Below are 14264 nucleotides of genomic sequence, written 5' to 3' on the forward strand. Positions count from 1 at the left end.
AGTGTTTCCTTACTCTGGCCACGAATAAGTTCACCTGCTTCGATCAGTCGTGAGATTAAACTTAGATTGGGTTATAAGACATAAACAAGATTAAAAGAAAAGAAGATATTCAAATTACTCGACGTATTAGAAAAACTTCATACTCTTCGCTAATTTCGAGACGTCTCTCGTAAGCTTTTTCTGAAGTCTGAGATTTTCTCGGATCTCCTCGTTGTTGTTGTCGTCGGCGTCCTCTCTTTTCCGCTTTCTTTCGTGGTCCGTTACTTCTGTAGAGCCCTCATAACTCTTCAGAACTTCGAACTGAACTGCGTTGGGCTGCTCTCTGTTTTCAAGGCTGGCGCGGTCACGCCTTAACGGGAGGAGTCCTCTTTCTGATTGGACACAAATTCAGTCTCACGTGACTCTCGCTAGGGGGAGAGAGTCGAAGGGGGTTTGAATCATTGATTCACACATAAAGAATATGAATTTCTCGTATCAAAATTCTTATACCTGTTATCAACATATAACAATGAGTACATTGGACTATTAATATCAGACAGTTACATAAGGTTTCATCTTTACGTCCCATTTATGATGCTTTGCTGGGAAAGAATATTAATTCGTTTACTCCTATTCAGAGGTAGGATTTCTCTTCATGATAGGAACAGTCCACAATATACAACATTTCATTAGGAGATAGGCATTCATCTGAGGGTACAGAAAGTGACATCAATACATTTGTTTAATACACAAATAATTCAGAGTTCGACTATTTTCCGTCATGGTTTCCGGCGACTCCGAGCGAGGCGTAGTTTCGCCAGTGTCCATTTGGGGTCGCTGTTGATCCATGCTTCGGTTGGTGATTCACGGGAGTTCACTCGAGGTCACTTTTGGTTTGAACGTTTGTTGATCCCCGTGAAAGATAACGAGACATTGAGGTGCCACTTTGTCCCAGGCGGGATTATAACCCTTCCTTTTGTTTGAGGTCCCTGTCTCTTAAAAGCATTATAAAAATTGGTTATCTCGACAGTTCCTGTTAGTTAAAAGAGAGACGGGGGGGTGTTGGGGCCATGTGTTGAAAGTGTCCTTCTCAAGTCCTTTGATGTTTCAGCTTATGTGTGTGCGTGTGTGTGGGGCTTTGCACCCCCGCGGGCACAAACAGTCCTGTGGAAGGTTGGATGTTGTCACAGACGAGAGGTCTTATTCAGACTGGAAAAGTTTAATTCAAAACTTTTCATTTCGATCTGGTTATCTGGTCTGTACTCCACTACATAAGCATCACCAGAGTGTGAGAATCTGTAAGAGGAGAAAAGGTTTAATTAGAGAATCTGGAATAATCTTGCAGTAAGAGTCGATTATACACAACTGTGGCAGAATACTAGGAGCTGTATCATCTAATAACTTGGGCAAAGATCTTATATGATTTTAAATTAACACTAGATTTCTATGTATCAATAAAATTATGTAAGTAATCATGATTTCACATCAGTTCCCATTTTCTACTGGCTGTTCTTACTTATACCACCTTTATTTCTATATCAGCTCCAGTGTCTTGGAGGTTGTGAGTTCGAGTCCCGCTCCGGGTGACTGTCTGTGAGGAGTGTGGTGTGTTCTCCCTGTGTCTGCGTGGGTTTCCTCCGGGTGACTGTCTGTGAGGAGTGTGGTGTGTTCTCTCTGTGTCTGCGTGGGTTTCCTCCGGGTGACTGTCTATGAGGAGTGTGGTGTGTTCTCTCTGTGTTTGCGTGGATTTCCTCCGGGTGACCGTCTGTGAGGAGTGTGGTGTGTTCTCTCTGTGTTTGCGTGGATTTCCTCCGGGTGACCGTCTGTGAGGAGTGTGGCGTGTTCTCTCTGTGTTTGCGTGGGTTTCCTCCGGGTGACCGTCTGTGAGGAGTGTGGCGTGTTCTCCCTGTTTGCGTGGGTTTCCTCCGGGTGACTGTCTGTGAGGAGTGTGGTGTGTTCTCCCTGTGTCTGCATGGGTTTCCTCCGGGTGACTGTCTGTGAGGAGTGTGGTGTGTTCTCTCTGTGTCTGTGTGGGTTTCCTCCGGGTGACTGTCTGTGAGGAGTGTGGTGTGTTCTCCCTGTGTCTGCGTGGGTTTCCTCCGGTTGACTGTCTGTGAGGAGTGTGGTATGTTCTCCCTGTGTCTGCATGTAGAGGGTGTTAATTAGGTCTGTTTTTCTTTTTTATTATTTGATTATTGACCGTTAAAATAATATAGTATTTGATTATTTAAACAGTGACAGCTCTTAGTGAGTGAGATATTAGAGGACATTTGCCACACTGGAAGTGCAATGTTAAATGCTTACAAACCTTTATCAGTTATTGTAAAATTTAGGTTATTAAAGATCAAGCTGCACATTTGTCAGACACTTTCTGTTTAAAGTAGATAATTTAAAATGTTTGAAAGAAGTAGGATTTTAAGGGACAGCCTGCACCGTGTTCAACTACGGACCAGGGGGCGACCACGCCTCAGGCCACGTGATAATCAGTCCAATTGACAACAGCTGGGGCTTACACTTTATTAAGCCTTCAGTCTGTGTCTTCTGCGCAGAGTCTTGAGTTTATAAAAGCCAGACCTTGCCAGTAATTTGTATTCCCCCCTAAAAGAGTGCTCTTTTGTGCTGCTTAAACCTTGGGTTTAATCTCCAAATAGACTTCTTTTCTCTGCCCTGTTAGGACTCTATATCCCACTGTCCTGCCTTTTCCTTAAAATAAGTGAAGTTATGCTAATAACATAATTTTGGGAGTAGGACCACGCCCAAACTCCTCCTCTCAGCCCTATATATACCCTGCAAATTCATGTCATTCCTGCGACAGACAAACTCGCCTCATTCAGTTCAGGAGACGGATCTCGACTCGACTGCTTCACGACGTCAGCTCGCTCCTCCGCGCTGAGTCATTCCTGCTGATCCCCATATTCGGAGCCGTGTTTGGCCTTTATCAAGCCCACTGAGCCTCCTGTTTTAAACTCGCTCCTGCTAAACAGCTATGGGACTGCCCGGTATCTGAAGTAACGTACGGCCGTTGTCACGCCTGCAACCGCTTCAACTGTTTTGTGCTCTGCTGTCTTACCCGCTCCGGATCGGTGCTCTGTTCTCCTGCTTCTCCTCCCGCCGCATTCGGCCTTCCGAGTGACCCCCCGCATATCCCTCCGACGCTGGCGAAAGGCTTCGAGCCTCCCCTTAACTTTATCTTTGGCTACACTGCCACGGGACTGCCTCGCGTTTTGGGGAACGCGAATCTACCGTCGTCACGGCTGCGGCTCCACATCTACGAGCTCTACAGCGCCTTGAGACTCCCATTTCCTCCTCTCCGGCAGAACAGCCTCGGCGTTCCAGCAACGTGCTCCGAAACAATGGCGTCGCTCACTCAGCTAAAGAGAGAGAAACCCGTCTGCCGGTGTAAGGATCCCCCGCGCAGCAATGCGATGACATCACAACCGTCTATACTGTCTTATAGTCTTTGCTGTCTCACAGGTCGGTGCCTTAGAGGGCTGTTTTGATAATAATATAATTATCTGAGCTGAATTGGATAATGGCTTAGAATCTGCATTATTTATGCACATCTCCCATGCAGTAGTTTACCTACACTGCTTGCCAAACTGGTCCTATCTGAAATGTTGGAAGAAAAAAAAAAAAAAAAAAAAAAAAAACAGGCAGCATGTTTAAGCCTCCATTCCAAACCGGCTCCTCTTTCCACCTGAACACTACCTTGATTGACAGCATCGCACCCATTTAGACAGCCCTCCGAGTTCATTTCGTTCTCTCTTATCCTCTCTATGCATCATCCCACCCCTCCCCTTATCATCCCACCCCTCCCCCTTTTTTCTTTCTTTACGTCTGTCTCTACGCATCATCCCACCCCTCCCTTCATCATCCCACCCCTCCCCCTTTTTTCTCTCTTTACGTCTGTCTCTACGCATCATCCCACCCCTCCCCCTTTTTCTTTCTCTACATCTGTCTCTACGCATCATCCCTCCCCTCCCTTCATCATCCCACCTCTTCCCCTGTTGCAGCCGCAGCTGCATGCCTCAGACCTTCTAGCTCGCACCCCTCGATAGGTGCTGCGGCGGGCCCGTCACCTGTCCAGCGCTCTGACCACTCGACGCGGTCTACTCTTCGTAGGTCTACTCTACGCATCATCCCCCCCCCCTTCATCTCCCCATTTTTTCCTCATTGCAGCCGCTGCTGTATGCCTCAGACCTTCTAGCCCACGCCCCTCTATAGGTGCTGCGGCGGGCCTGTCTCCTGTCCAGCGCTCTGGGCACTCGACGCGGTCTACTCTTCGTAGGTCTACTCTACGCATCATCCCACCCTCCCTTCATCTTCCCACTTTTTCCCATTGCAGCCGCAGCTGTAAGCCTCAGACCTTCTAGCCCACACCCCTCTATAGGTGCTGCGGCGGGCCTGTCTCCTGTCCAGCGCTCTGGGCACTCGACGCGTTCTTCTCGCTGCATGGCTTCCTCATTGCTGATTCAATTTCTTTCCATCCTCTTCCCCTGCTGCTGCTCTATGCCTCATACTTTCCAGCTCACACCCCCTCTATAGGTGCTGCGGCGGGCCTGTCTCCTGTCCAGCGCTCTGGGCACTCGACGCGGTCTACTCTTCGTATGTCTACTCTACGCATCATCCCACCCCTCCCTTCATCTTCCCACTTTTTCCCCATTGCAGCTGCAGCTGTAAGCCTCAGACCTTCTAGCCCACACCCCTCTATAGGTGCTGCGGCGGGCCTGTCTCCTGTCCAGCGCTCTGGGCACTCGACGCGGTCTACTCTCCGTAGGTCTACTCTATGCATCATCCCACCACTTTTTCCTCATTGCAGCCGCTGCTGTATGCCTCAGACCTTCTAGCCCACGCCCCTCTATAGGTGCTGCGGCGGGCCTGTCTCCTGTCCAGCGCTCTGGGCACTCGACGCGTTCTTCTCGCTGCATGGCTTCCTCATTGCTGATTCAATTTCTTTCCATCCTCTTCCCCTGCTGCTGCTCTATGCCTCATACTTTCCAGCTCACACCCCCTCTATAGGTGCTGCGGCGGGCCTGTCTCCTGTCCAGCGCTCTGGGCACTCGACGCGGTCTACTCTTCGTATGTCTACTCTACGCATCATCCCACCCCTCCCTTCATCTTCCCACTTTTTCCCCATTGCAGCTGCAGCTGTAAGCCTCAGACCTTCTAGCCCACACCCCTCTATAGGTGCTGCGGCGGGCCTGTCTCCTGTCCAGCGCTCTGGGCACTCGACGCGTTCTTCTCGCTGCATGGCTTCCTCATTGCTGATTCAATTTCTTTCCATCCTCTTCCCCTGCTGCTGCTCTATGCCTCATACTTTCCAGCTCACACCCCCTCTATAGGTTGCTGTTGCGGGCCTGCCTCCTGCCTGGCGTTCTGGGCATTCTATGCAGTTTCCTTGTTGCACAGCTTCCTCACCCTAGATTCGCTCTCATCCGATCGTCTCATTCTCCCAGCCTCTACATCAGCAGCTTGCATACTTCATGGACGCTCATCCCAACCTCTTTCATTTGCGGCCACGCCATACCCCGCCTCTAACATTACAATTCTCATTTTTCTATTTAGGTGCTGCTGCAGACCCTCATCCTGACTCCTCTGCTGATGTGCTTCTCCCAACCTCCGGCTCCCAGTTTATACTCTCTTTTCAGATGCTGCCGTGGACTATCGTACCAGACCCTCCTCTGTGCTGCCTTGCTGCTCACACTCTACAGCTTCTAATTCCTGCTCTGTTTTCAGGCGCTTCGGTGGACCTTCATCCCCCACTTCTTACGGCTGCACTACTCAGAGTCCCTGACTTTCCAGCTCATCATCTTCCCGGGCGCCGTTACAGGCCATGTCCTAATCCTCCGCTTTGCATCTGTCCTGCACCCCGTCTCTTCCTTTACAGCACACCCACTCTCCTGATGTGGACCTTCATCCTAATCCCCTTCCCCTCGTGGTTTCGCTGCATCCTGCCTCTTCCTTTACAGCCCTCCTCTCTCATGCCACAGACCTTCGTCCCAACCCCATTGCTTTGCGGCCGCACCATTCCAGCCTATGCTCTCTCCCTAGGTTACCTTGGACCGACACTTGATGCCACCTAGGGCACCTGTTATTTCAACACCCTCTAGGCATCTTCGTTATCTTGTAGTCAACTTTCTACTTTGCCACCTTGCTTGAGCACCTCGGCACTTTTTGGATTTCCTCTTCCAGAGTTTTCTCCCGTGCGACAAAATGCCTTCCTTTCTATCTCGCTTTCCTGCGGTGCTGACCTTTTTGGGCTTCTTAACTGGCCTCATCTGTCATCCCTCTAGATCAGTATTCCGTTCTCTATTCTCTCTATGCCATTGGAAAGGCACCACCAGGGGGCACACTTGCCAATGAAGAATATCTCGCTTTATTAACACTGCCCCTCTGTAGTACTTGACTTCAAGGCTGCTACTAATCCACTTTTCACCCATTATTGCCAGCCTCAGACCCCTCACTATTACCCAATCACCATCAATTACACTGAAGTAGAAATTGGACTTAGCAACACTATGTCCAGTGCATGGCGGCCTAGATAAACGTCACTATTATTGTTACTCCGTAGCAAAATGACATTTAGCTGGTGATACGTTAAAAATTCTATTATTAGTTGATCAATTTGATTTCTGCCAATGCGATGATCTTGTCCATCTTAAGACCAACTCCGACTTTATATCACTTCTCGCAATCATCACCTCTTTACCCTGCGGCATCTGAATACTCGAATTACCAGTCACACTAGAATTTCCGTTATCATAATCAACAAAGGACATTCAACTTACTCATGCTATTTTCTCTACCGTCTCACATGACACTCAGTCATACACCAGTTAATTAAAGGTAGTTCATTCAAAGACTCACTAACCCCTTCATTTCACCTAAACACAATCAGGACACCAATCAAACCCTTGACCAGAGTACCTGAACCTATCCATTCTGTAGCACTTAATGACCAGCATTCCTGTAAATTTTTGGGGGTCCGGCTTCATACGCATTCATAAGCCGCCCTAAACTCTTCCCCAAAAGACTTCTGAGTTTGCCTCCCCGTTTCAGCCTCTGAGGGCGTGGTCCGTACTAGCAAAGTGAAGTTATGCTAATAACATAATTTTGGGAGTAGGACCACGCCCAAACTCCTCCTCTCAGCCCTATATATACCCTGCAAATTCACGTCATTCCTGCGACAGACAAACTCGCCTCATTCAGTTCAGGAGACGGATCTCGACTCGACTGCTTCACGACGTCAGCTCGCTCCTCCGCGCTGAGTCATTCCTGCTGATCCCCATATTCGGAGCCGTGTTCGGCCTTTATCAAGCCCACTGAGCCTCCTGTTTTAAACTCGCTCCCACCTCCACCCCATCTCCACCCTTTTCTCATATTACTTTATCCAACGGGGGGGTCCGGCTTCATACGCATTCATAAGCCGCCCTAAACTCTTCCCCAAAAGACTTCTGAGTTTGCCTCCCCGTTTCAGCCTCTGAGGGCGTGGTCCGTACTAGCAAAATAAATAAATAAATACATTTATTATGTCTGAAGTTTTTCTCTCCTCTCCTATACATATGTTATCTTCCCCTTTTGGTTTCCTGTTTGTTTTCCAATGTTCTCTGAAATTTCCCTCTTATATTTTGTTCCTTCCTTGCTGTATATGTAAGCTCCCGTAGGACCACGGCAATTTCTGCGACTTTTAGTTTTCAGTTCCTGCTTTTGTTTTTTCCCCTGTTTGTTTTGGTCTTATCCTTAATAGTGTTTAAATAAATAAAATAATGTCTTTCTTTTCCTTTCTATTGGTTATGAGGAATTTACTTCCACACCCATGTCAAATTCCCTTGTAGTCACAAGCATTTTCACTTCCTGATAGCTCCTTGTGATAAGCTATCACCTCTCAACACATCAGTCCTGTTCAAGCCCCATTACCTATTTATTTAAATCTATTTGCTTTTGGGTTTATTACAATTGGTGCGACAAATATCTGCATCTGGACAGCTGTCCCGTTACAGGGATTGTAAAGAAAAAACATTAAACTGAACCCAAAATTAAGAAATGAAGACATTACTGGAGGCGTAATTGAAGGCAGGCATGCCTAAAATATAGATTTCCTCCACGGTCCAAAAACACACAGTGGCTGCAAAAAAATTGAATACAATAAATGATGGTACTTTCATGTTATTGGCTTTGTTTGATTATGACATTAATTACATCACATGTAATTCAAGTTATACAGTATAATGCAATTAATAAGAATTACACTTTAGAGAGGAAAACAGTAGTGTTAAATATAATTACACATTTAAGTGACAATTTATAACACTTTCAATTTAAATTAACTCTGAACTGTGTAATTATTTTACTCTATGCAGTGTGATTAATCAAGTGTTAAATATATTTACACATTTTGGTGTTGAATTTACTCTTAAAATTTGACACTATCCATAGAGTAAATTTAACTCTAGGGATTGTTATTTCAGCTGTATTTCACAGAGAGAACTTAAGGTGGCGCTACTACACCGTTTAATGTTAGCTCAGCCATATTTCACATTCCAGTTTGTGAACTACATTTGGAACCGTTCCGTGTTTCCACAAACTGGTTCATGAACCAGAAAAATCTGTTTCCAGCTGGAACCAAAAAGCAGTAGGTTCTTCAACATGAACCCTGGCACTCAGCAGGATGCCTCTGAACTCAGCAACATTTACACAGTATTATATCTCACAGAGAGAGGAGCACTGCTGAATTTTTATTTCAGTATATTATTTCAGTATATTCAGTTTAGTATTTATCTTTTAATAAAATGAACAAGAAAAACATTGTTATAAAACTACATTGTTTGATTCTTTAGAAATTATTCAGGGAGCACCATCCGTTATGTGTGTATTCTAATTGTATTTTCTTGCACAAATGAATGTGAGAGTTGTTGATGTGCTCTGAGCTCTTACCTGTGAACACTGAGTGAGGTATCACCAAAATCAGGAGAGTGAAGACCCCCTTCATTTCGCCACAAGTTTCACTGAGTCTTCAGGAAGCCTGGCTAACACTCAGCTTTAATGTGAACTGAATCTGTTGTGTATCACAGAAAACACCTCCTCTGCCTCCCTCACTTTACTGCACTTTCAATATGTTACTTGTCTTTTCTCACAAATCCAGGAAGCGTTGTTCCAGGCCACTCCCATGTGCAGGAGTGAAGAAACTAAGATTTCCTTTATATATTTGTGTAAATCTGAAGTCTATTTATTAACTCTTCAGAACCAGTAAATGCTCACATGTCGTCTGAGTCTGATATAAAGATGGTTAAGAGGGGACCCCAGGTATTGAACTGATTCTGGGTCTGACTGCACCTGAGTGTACTACTCACAGTCTAAAGTCCACGCAAACACTAGATCTTTAAGTGTTCAGACAGGGGCCCAGTTGCCCACTAGGCCAACCCGAGCCAGAATAGGGAGATATGGAGCCAACACACCTTAATTAAGAGAAATCAGCAGCACCTGTTTCTCTCCTACTTAAGGAAAGCCAACACACACCTCAGTGTGTTTCTCTTTTCAAGAGTGCAACACAAGCCTGGCTGGTAATTTTGGTGAAGACCCTAGAGTGTTCTCCTGGGTCTCTTTCCTGTGAAATCTTCTTAAACCTTTTGTTCTTTGTTTATCTGTTATTTACAAAAAAAAAGTGTATATATATCTTTAGATTTCTAACCTTGTTGCTTTTCTTCTTTTCTCAAATCTTTTGGTTTGGCATCTTCACCTATTTAGCTGTCTTTTCCTTCTTAAATTTGGGAAGCTCCTTTTTGTTTTTAGTTGCCTTTTGCTCTTAGCTTTTGAGCCATTCATTCTTCCCTCTGTTGACTCTCTCCAACCCCTTGTTGGTAATTTTTTGTTAAATTTTATTTCCTGGTTATTCTGTACTTGAGTCCATTAACCAACTACTCTACTAGTAGCTCACTCAGGGTTCCTTGGTTTTAACCCATCCCTGGGTAAGCTATTATATTACAGCAAGACTGAGCCATAACATGGACTCAGCAGAATCTACAGACATGGACCAACTTAGAACTGCCATTATGGCTCAGGGAACTACGATTGGCAGGCATGAACAGTCCCTTCAACAAGTACTATTGCACTTGCAGAGTCTCACTGCTACCCCTGGGGTGCCTTCTCTAGTTGTACCTGCTCCTGAACCCATCCCACAGTCCAAACCCCACCTACCACCCCCTGAAAGGTTTGATGGGGAACCTGGGCATTGTCGAGGCCTTCTGCTACCGTGCTCTCTAGCCTTTGAGCAACAGCTTCCCACTGAGAGGGCCAACGTGGCATACATTATCTCTTTACTCACGGGTCGAGCCCTGGCTTAGGCCTCACCTGTTTGGGAGAACCAGCCTGATGTATGTGCCACTGCAGCCTTGTTTACTGCTGCAGTGCACCAGGATTTTGATCACCTGGTCTGAGGAGGGGAGTGTGGTTCCCATCTTTTGCTCACTCTGCAGGGAAGAAGATCTGTGGCTGATTATGTAATTGAATTGCACACATTGGCAGAGGAACTCAAAAAAGAGTTAGCCTTGTGAGACACCCCTTCCTCTCTTGAGGATCTAATTAAAGTGGCGCTTCAATTGGACAACCGGTTGTGAGAGCGTCATAGGACTAGGGAAGTTGTGAGCTCCTCGCAGCTTTTTTTTTTTCACACCACCTCCCCTTCATGCTCAGAGTCACCTGTCTCACCAGGAATGGTTATTTCCAGATATAGGAGTCCAGTCTCCTATATCCGGTCCTGTCTTGTCCCCAGCTTCTGTGTCTATTCCTGTCTTGTCCTGAGTCCTGTCACCCGTTGGTTAGTTGTCTTGTCTGGGTCTGTCTCGTTTTCCGTGCTCTCTCCTGTGCCAGCTCCTGGGGGGTCTAGGTGTATGCGCGTTCAGTAGGGGGCATCTGCCACACCCTCGTCCTGTCATGTCTGTTTTCCCTGCCATGTGCTCTCTTAGTCCCGCCTTTGTTCCACCTCCTCGTCTGTGTCTCATTTGTTACCCTGCCCTCTCAGGTGCATCTCGTCTGTGTTTAGTATTTAAGTCCCCTTGTATCACTTCCTCTTGTCGGTCATTGTACTGTTTCGGTCCCTGTTTTCAAGTCTGTAATGTTATCAAGTCTGTCTGTCGCCACAGATTCTCTGTCATTGTTTTCCATGTTGTCATTTTGTTTTGTTTCCAAGTCTAGTCTGTCTTTGCTGTTCTTCATTTTGTTTCCTCCGTCTTGATTTGTCTCTGTCATCGTGTTTCCTTTCTTTTGAAGTCTATCCGTTTTGTTATTCTTTTGTAAATAAAGTTTGTTGTGCTTTAGCGTGTGCGTCCACCTCTGTCAGTCCGCCCAGCGTTTCCTGACGCATGGACCCTAACCCTGTGGTTCACACTGAGCGTACTAAGACTTGCCTTGGGAATATAAATAAACAGGATCATTCGTTTTCCAGAGGAAAAATACTGATAAATTATAAATAGAATAAAAGAACGTTATCTTTTTTTTTCTGGACATATTTTTACACTTAAATCATCATCCATATGATGCATGTTTTTGTACACTACTACTTTTTTTAGTCCCTGATATATCTCAAGGCTCAGCTACACTGTAAACCATCACCGTCCAATCAAAAACATGTATCTGTGTGTGTGTAGTTTACTGTATCATTTGAACACAGCAGAACATTACTATTCAATGGCCTCAAATCAGTGTGACAGCTGAGTGTTTTATGTGAACGCTGGGGAAGGGTATTAGAGTGGCAGTCTCAAAGAATATAAAATGTAAGAAATATGTGAACACCTTTGTGTGTGAGAATAGAACACAGCAGCTGTCTCACACTGTGTGTAAATCTCATGAGGAATGGACCAACAGAAACACTCCAAAATTACTCTGATTTAAATCTTTTTAAAATCACTTCCACTGAAAGATAAGGAGGTAATTACTCTTCCTTTAAAGTTGCTTATTTGGAGATACATGTCTTTGATTGGACAGTGATGAAATGAGAGGCACACTCTGAGTTTAAAGAAAAGTTTATTGATTGATAAACATGTTTTGTTTCAATTTTACATGTTCAGAATGGCCAAACAAGAGCCAGGGAAAAATCTGGAAGCATTCAACAAGACTTTATTTATTGCAAAGAACGGTGAATTTGTGGACATAGATTGAGATCAAATCAATGCAACAGATGAGTGTTTTATGTGAGCGCTGGGAAAGGCCATTAGAGTGGCAGTCTCAAAGAATATAAAATGAAAACAATATTTGAACACCTTTGTGTGTGAGTATAGAACAATGCCACACTGAAGTTTAGGAACATCACCAGCAGAGCTGATATTTCAGCACGAGTTGTGTAATAAAATCCCATCGTACACTGTGACTCAAACAAAGAGGATGAAAACTGTGCAAAGGCAATAATGAAGAAATACTCAGTTACCCATCGTCATGCCTCACATCACAATCTGGCTCTAGGGGACACTGCAATCTCCACTATACCACAACAAGCCATACACAGTGTCACTGATTAGAGGTACAATGATCACAGCTGATCAAGACGGACATTGCATCAGGCAAAATGCTTCATTCTTAAACACCAAGACAATTCTCACCAGTGTCAAATGAACCTGAAGACAAGTCCATGTCCACAATACTGTTACAGATACCCTTCTAGGCAGCACAATCACCCCCTACTTATCTGAAAGACTTTAGGAACGTCAGTGTGAGATGGATAGTAGCATATGCTGATATGCTTAGTTGTTCATCTAAACACACTCCCAAGTTCGTTAAACCACTGTTGTTAACTTTGCTGTGTCGGAAGACAGGTGATGGAAAAGAATCTCCACAGACACAGTTAAAGGTGTAAATACATCTTTATTTACCAAAACATTGTCTTACGGGTTCTTAAGGATCCCGTGAGAGGAGTGTTCAATTCAGTGCTCAAATTCTCTCTCCCCTCCGGGCTAGGACCCTGATCTATATGGTTCTTGCTCCTTTCCAAATAAGGTAAACATAGAGGTTGGTCTATATTTGCATGTTTTAGGGTTTAAGGGAGGGGTGAAATTTATAGTCTCCTACCCTCACTGACAGCTTATCCTAAACATTTCTCTCTGTGGAGCACAGACACAGAGCATATGTCTGAACATATAAAACAGTGAACATTCTTTAATACTGCACTTAAGGCCTTATGATTAAATATACCTCATATTTCCTCCCTTCCAGACTGTTAAAGTCTCGTAAAATTAAGCAACCCATACATGTTAATGTCATAATAAATAAGTGATACCTTCCTACACACAATTTTAACATCACTTGCATTATGATGTAACAAAATTTCATGGAGTGTGAGGGCGAAAAAACCTGCCAGGCAGCCATCTTTCTTGAAAATCCTTCAAACATTTTAGACAGGAAAAATTCCCCCCGCGATCCCTCTGCCTAGGCGATCACAAACTGTACTCCAGTCCAATTAAATTTACTCTATATGTGTAGGGAGTTGACTTAAATGTATATAGAAATCTCAGAAAATAAAATCAAACCAATGTCCAGATTCAGGCTGGTCGACCCATCGGACCTTCCAATGGACCTGTCCCTACCTGACACACCCCTTGGCATCGATAAAAACATCTGAGATTTCAATACACTTACACAGATTACATTTCATCAGTCTATAAGTGATCATAATAATTGTTACAATTTTTAATATCACTCGTATAATGGTTTATCACTATCAAAGATTACTAATAATAAACAATTCAATAGGAACATATGACATAATATTGTCTTTTCAGCAGTTTTGTCTTCTGATGTGATGTTGATGAGATATTGAGCTTCAGCAAGTTTTCACCATTCTGTATCAAAGTCCTTCTGTTTTATTGTCCTCTTTTGAGTTTTTTTGGATCCCTGTAGCACTTCAGGAATCTCGAACAACCGTCCTCCCTTACAGTGTTCTTCTCCACTTTCTATTCTGGAAGAAAGAAACAACAGCCAGTATCTTTTGCAAAAATGACAGATGCAAATAAACATCAAATACAACTTTAATAATAGTAATACTAATAGATTAATACTTGTTATAAGCTACAGTTCATACTTCATCCTACAATCTTTATAATTAATTACTAAATAATAAACCTAACAAAATAATAGAATAGTAAAAATATATAATAGTGGATATTCAAAATGGATGTCTTTCCACCAGGTTGTTTTCCAAAATTTCCTCCTCATTTTTGTCTGAGTCGGTTCTACTTAATAATGGCATCTGTACTTGACCTTCAGGCATTACAACTCCAACCCATTTCAAAATCATAGCT

The sequence above is a fragment of the Hoplias malabaricus genome, chromosome 17 (genome assembly GCF_029633855.1).
Source record: "Hoplias malabaricus isolate fHopMal1 chromosome 17, fHopMal1.hap1, whole genome shotgun sequence".
NCBI lineage: Eukaryota > Metazoa > Chordata > Actinopteri > Characiformes > Erythrinidae > Hoplias > Hoplias malabaricus.